This window comes from Silene latifolia, chromosome Y (assembly GCF_048544455.1).
Source record: "Silene latifolia isolate original U9 population chromosome Y, ASM4854445v1, whole genome shotgun sequence".
NCBI classification, from domain to species: domain Eukaryota; kingdom Viridiplantae; phylum Streptophyta; class Magnoliopsida; order Caryophyllales; family Caryophyllaceae; genus Silene; species Silene latifolia.
In genome coordinates this window covers 52759764-52765763 of record NC_133538.1, presented here as the reverse complement: position 1 = coordinate 52765763, position 6000 = coordinate 52759764, and positions in this window count along the sequence as shown.

Genomic DNA, 6000 nt, shown 5'->3' with positions numbered 1-6000 from the left:
TCGATCGAATGGTTTTTCCATTCGATCGAGTGGAATTGCTGCTTAGTTCCTCGATCGAGTGGTTTAATTCCTCTCAATCGAGAGGTTTTATCTCGTAGCTGAGTTTTTACCTTATTTCGTATGGGCTTTGTAATTAGGCTATTAGATTAGGTTTAGCAGTGAGATTTTCGTTTGCTATTTTACACTACAGTCTGCGTTACTCTTCTTCGGCTCTTCTCTTCCCTTTTTCTCTCTTTTACACTTACTCTAAGCTACTACTCGGAATAAAACCTTGTAATCGGTATATACTTTCTTCTAATTCTTAATTTCTTTTATTGCTATTACTTCTTCTCTTCTTTAATTTTTGCAATTGTTTTATTCAAATCTCTCTTGTTTATTGTTATCATGTTTAATTCTTCTTGTCTATGTATGGTTATTGTTAATCCGATGATAATGCATAGCTAATTCTTTTTGCTAAGACTTAGGGAATCCATGATTATGAAGGAATTGTAAATTGATATATTAGGTTTAATGCTTGTGTAGTTTATGTTGTTAATCGCTACATTTAATTATTTCTATCTAATTGAGTCTACGCAATTAGTCATTTAATCGTAATAAACCTTGACCTGGACTGGAAGGTTGGAAAGAATGAGACTCGTAGCGAACATTAGGGAACCGTAGTGAGGGCGGAAGCTAAGCTATTTGTGCTTTAGGGCGAATTGAGACCGGAAGGAGATATTTACTGCCCCATAGACCATACTTGCATTGACCTGAGACCTACATTGCTCGACTGAATGATCATGGTGAACCGACTGTCTTAGCTATTTTCTCCTTATTTGCTTAATCCTTATTCTCTTGCCTTTCCCCTCTTCCTTAATCTTTTTAGTTTACAACAAACAATTTCAAACCCCCAAATTGGTTACCGTGATAGACTTAGTTAAAGCTGACATTTTCCCATCTCCCTGTGGAGATCGACCCGACTTCCCTAGCTATATTAGTTAGAGCCAGTTGGTTATTTTTTATAGGTATATGACTAGCCTGTCATTCTTCAATCGATCAAGTGATTTTGTCTTGGGAATTACTCGATCGAGGTTTTTGAACCACTCGATCGAGCTCTTGTATTCCAGGTTCTCTTGATCGAGTACAATTTTTACTCGATCGAGTGACTTCTATCTGCCATAGTGCTCGATCGAAGTCTCTAAATTGAGCACCTCTCGATCAAGTAGGATTTATACTCGATCGAGCATTTGGTTGGGTTATTTCACTCGATCGAGAAGTAGTTTCACTCGATCGAGTGCCTGGACAATATGCAGCAGGGATATCGCCCGTAAACTTGTCCTTCGGGGCATTATTAGCTGTCACAACCCCGTCTTCTAGTATTTTTGGCCCCTCATAAGCAAGGCTACTTCAGAGATTGATGGCATTGACTGGATCGCACGAGGGTGGATGGTGGATTTGGTTTCGCGCGAGCGTTAACTGCGCAACTTGCTCTCTTAACTCCACAATAGCGGTATTATCCTTGTTGCATTTCTCCCCAAGCTTTTGCGTTAATTTCAAAACTAAGGATTTCAGTTCGGCATACTCTCAATTTGTAGAAGGGGAACCCGGCTGAGGCATTAGCGTAGAAGAAGTAGAAGCACTCGTCAAGTCTTCATATAATTGAGAAAAAAGAACTCCTTGCCTGAATTTCTGATAAGCAAGGACACGCTCTACACTCTTCAGACAACCAATAGGGTCATGCCGCATCTACCGCATAGTATCTCATGCTCAGTAATAGCACAAACTTGTTCATGCTCACCCACAGTCTCTACAATCTTCGGACTACCTAGACTTCTGCTAGGACTCTCCACCTCAGCTACTACCAACTCATTTACATTCCTACCTCCTCGGGGATTTCCATACTCAGCAACATGAATGGCCATCTACTCAATAAGATGCCACCCTTTACTATCCTCTACATTCTTCTGAAATCTCCCTTTGGCTGCACTATCAAGAATGGCTCTCTGGTCTGGATACAACCCATTGTAGAATTGGGTACATAAGAACAAACGCTTGAAACCGTGATGAGGCACAGAACGGACGAGCTTCATGAACCTGGTCCAAGCCACATTCAAGTCTTCAATAGGTAGTTGCTCAAATGCGGTAATCTGAGCTCTCAACGCATTAGTGCGCTGTGGTGGAAAATATCACCTGTAAAAGGCCAACGCAAGGGAATTCCAGTCAGTTACACCGGCTGCTTCCCTGTCTAAATCCCTCAACCATTCCCGGGCATCATCAGATAAAGAGAAGGGAAAGAGAACTCCCTTCACTCTGTCTTGTGTCACCCCAGCAGCAAGAGGAATGGTGGAGCAATACTCTGTAAACAGCTCTATGTGCTTATACGGATCTTCTCCAGTTACCCCCTGAAGAGATTTCTCTCCACCAGATGTATGTAAGATGGGTGGATTCCAAAGGTTCCCGAGTCAGTAGTGGGTAGTAGGAAGCCTTTTGGAAGGGAATCCACCGTCGGCTCTGAATGGCTGGCTATATTCAGCATCCTGGCAGGTAGAGTTTACAGACTAGAGCAGGTATGACAATGTTCTCTTCTAGAACAGATATCAAGCAAACTAATCAAAAACTTGCAAAAATATGAGATCTGTATCAAGGAATAAATTCCTTGAGACGAGAGACAAACTTAAATAAAGCAACGAAATTGCGCCACCTCCCCAGCAACGGCGCCAAAATTTGACAGGCTAGTCATATACCTATCAAAAATAACCAAATGACTCTAACTAATATAGCTAAGGAAGTCGGGTCAATCTCCACAGGGAGATGGGAAAATGTCAGCTTTAACTAAGTCTGTCACGGTAACCAATTTGGGGGTTTGAATTTGTTTGTTGTAAACTAATAAGATTAAGGAAGAGGGGAAAGACAAGAGAATAAGGATTAAGCAAATAAGGAGAAAATAGCTAAGACAGTCGGTTCACCCTGATCATTCAGTCAAGCAATCTAGGTCTCAGGTCAATGCAAGTATGGTCTATGGGGTAGTGAATATCTCCTTCCGGTCTCAATTAGCCTTAAATCACAAATAGCTTAGCTTCCGCCCTCACTACGGTGCCCTAATGTTTGATACGAGTCTCACCCTTTCCAACCTTCCGGTCTAGGTCAAGGTTTACTTCGATTAAATGACTAATTGCGTCGGCTCAATTAGACAGAAACAATTAAATGTAGCGATTAACAACATAAACTACACAAGCATTAAACCTAATATATCAATTTACAATTCCTTCATAATCATGGATTCCCTAAGTCTTAGCAAAAATAATTAGCTAAGCATTATCATCGGATTAACAATAACCATACATAGTGATACGTCTTTCGTGTACCTATCAAAAATAAACTAACTAAACTAACTATATAGCTAGGGAAGTCAGGTCGATCTCCTCAGGGAGGCAAGATATCTGTAGAAGTCCGTCTATTTGTTCACAAATGGGGGGGGGGGTGTTTAAATTGGTTTTCTAAACTAAAAGGTTTAAAGAAAAGAGAAGCAGAGATAAGAGCAATAAAGGTAAGAAAATAGAATTAAACTATCAGATAGAGAAGGGACATGTCAGGATTTCGGTTCACTACGGTATTCCAGTAACTCAACTGTAAACAACTTAGACAAATTAATGCGAGACGGATATGGAAAGGTCCTTCCGGTCCACTTTCTACCCTAAACTTCCACTAACTTAACTTCCGTCCTCGTCAGAGTAGTCTACTGTTCATAGCAGGCCTATTTAGTTCAATCTTCCGATCCAGGATTAAATTTAGCCAGATTAAAGGGTGACTCAGAAGTAGGGATGTCAACGGGTCGGTTTCGGATCGGGTGGAGCCTCACCCGAATCCATCACCCGACACCAACTAGTCCACCCGACCCACCCGTCACCCGACCAACCCTCCACCCGAATCCAACCCATCCGTCATCCGCGGGTGAGTCGGGTGGATCGGGTGATCAAACGGATGATAAAAATATTAAAAAAAAATACAACTAGTACTGTACAAACTAATTAGATGCATAAAAATTTGTTTAAACACATGAATTTCACCAATTATAAGATGAACAAGTTGATTACTTGTCTTTTCTATTACACAAACGGAGTATTTATTGTATTAAAAAAGCAGATCTGGTGTTTGATTCCACCACCGACTGCACAAACGGAGTATTAGTTCAAGGTTGAACGCCTTATGTCGGCAATAGAGTGGTGAAACACGGAGCACAACGGTGGTAGACATCCAGGGGAGGGTCGATGGTTTGAGGGGTTAGAAGGAGGTTTGTGACTGGTGGTAGTTGGAGGAGGTCAAAGAAGAGCGTCTTTTTCGAAGTTTTGCCTTGGTCGGAAATAAAGAGAGAGCGAAAGAGAGTAGAAGAGGGGCTGTAAATAGAAGAAAATGACAGATTATATGATTAGGGTTTTGGTAGAATGATAGAAGGGTATATTGTAACACTACGGATTTTCTTTGGAGCCTACTCGACCGAGTAGAGCCTACTCGGCCGAGTAGTGCTCTGAGTGCGTGTTATTTTGGTTCTGCCGAGGAATACTCGGCCGAGTATAGTGAATACTCGACCGAGTATTGGACACTCGGCCGAGTATGCACTTACTCGACCGAGTGTCCGGTTTATGAAGTTATATTTCGACGGTTTGATTAAGGAGTGATTAGGGTATTTTATATTTCCGCGTCAGTTTCTAATATCATTTTTCACATCATTATCATTTCTACGTTACCCTAATCATACCCAAATCATTCCCTAATCCTTCCATTGAGCATTTCGTAGCATCTTTGTGTGGATAATTGCGGTGATTCTTGCGTATAAGTTCTTGTTGCACTGTTGGTAAGTTCTATCTTTGTAATTATTGCATCTGTTTGGGTTACTGTACATTTATATGGGAAGGGGATGTTGGGAATTGTACAAAGTGTAATTGTGTTGTATGATCATTGTATAGGAGAAGACTTCGTAGAGGAGCCTTTTTGATTGTCCGTGTTGCATCTGCCTTGTGATTGCTAAGGTCGGGTTTCCCTACTCGTTTACTGTGCTTTACATGACATGTTGTTGTAATTATCGTTGTCTTTTGATCATCGTAGTATGGAGATTGTTGTGTGGTGTTGGTGTGAGGGGATTGAGATGACAGTAATGTCATGTGATGGTGATTGTGGTGGATTCACTTGCGGGAGTGGCTTCACACCCTAGTTCGCCCTTCGTGGAACCCGCCACGGGAGGGGATGTGCACATTAAGGGACAGGGATCGTTGTCGCTCGTTGAGGAGCTCGACTAGGTGGGATCAGCTGCAGTCACCCACTGGCGGCGAGGATTACTGTTGCGATGGGTAATCAGCGGGGCTACACACTTTAGTGTGTAGTCGGTTACTATGTGAGCTTGGGTGATTGGGAGTTGATGATGATCAGACGAGTATTGCATTTGTTTGTCTTGTTTGTTGCATAATACTGACCCCGTTGTTGTTTGTGGAATCTGCGGTGATCCATTCGGGGATGGTGAGCAGGCTTGACAGGTTTTGCTAGTGAGAGCTTGGGGATTATCTTGGGAGATTTGCCACCACGAGTCATAGCATCACCGTCTGAGTCTTAGCGAGTTTTCTTTTATTGTTAAGACTTTGAGGTTGTATTTCATTAGACAGTATTCGGTTTTGGATATTGTAAACTTTGCATTTTACATTACTTTAATAATGATGCTCAATTCAGACGCTTTGGTATATACTAACCTCGGGAAACCGAGATGGTAACGCACTTTCATGGTAGGGTCGTCCTGGTAAGGCACCTTGGTATGAGGGGGTGTTACAAAGTGGTATCAGAGCCGAAGATTCCGGCACCTAAACAAATGAATTAATGAACCTAGGGAGTCTAAATAAAATGAACCCGGGGAGAGTTGTTTGGAGCTACCGCAAAGACTCGGGAGACGTCCCGGAGTCGCACATTGGCCCTTACTAACTCGAGCCGGTAACATGGGGGAAAGTGTGATGAGGACTAGGCTTTGTATGTGCACGT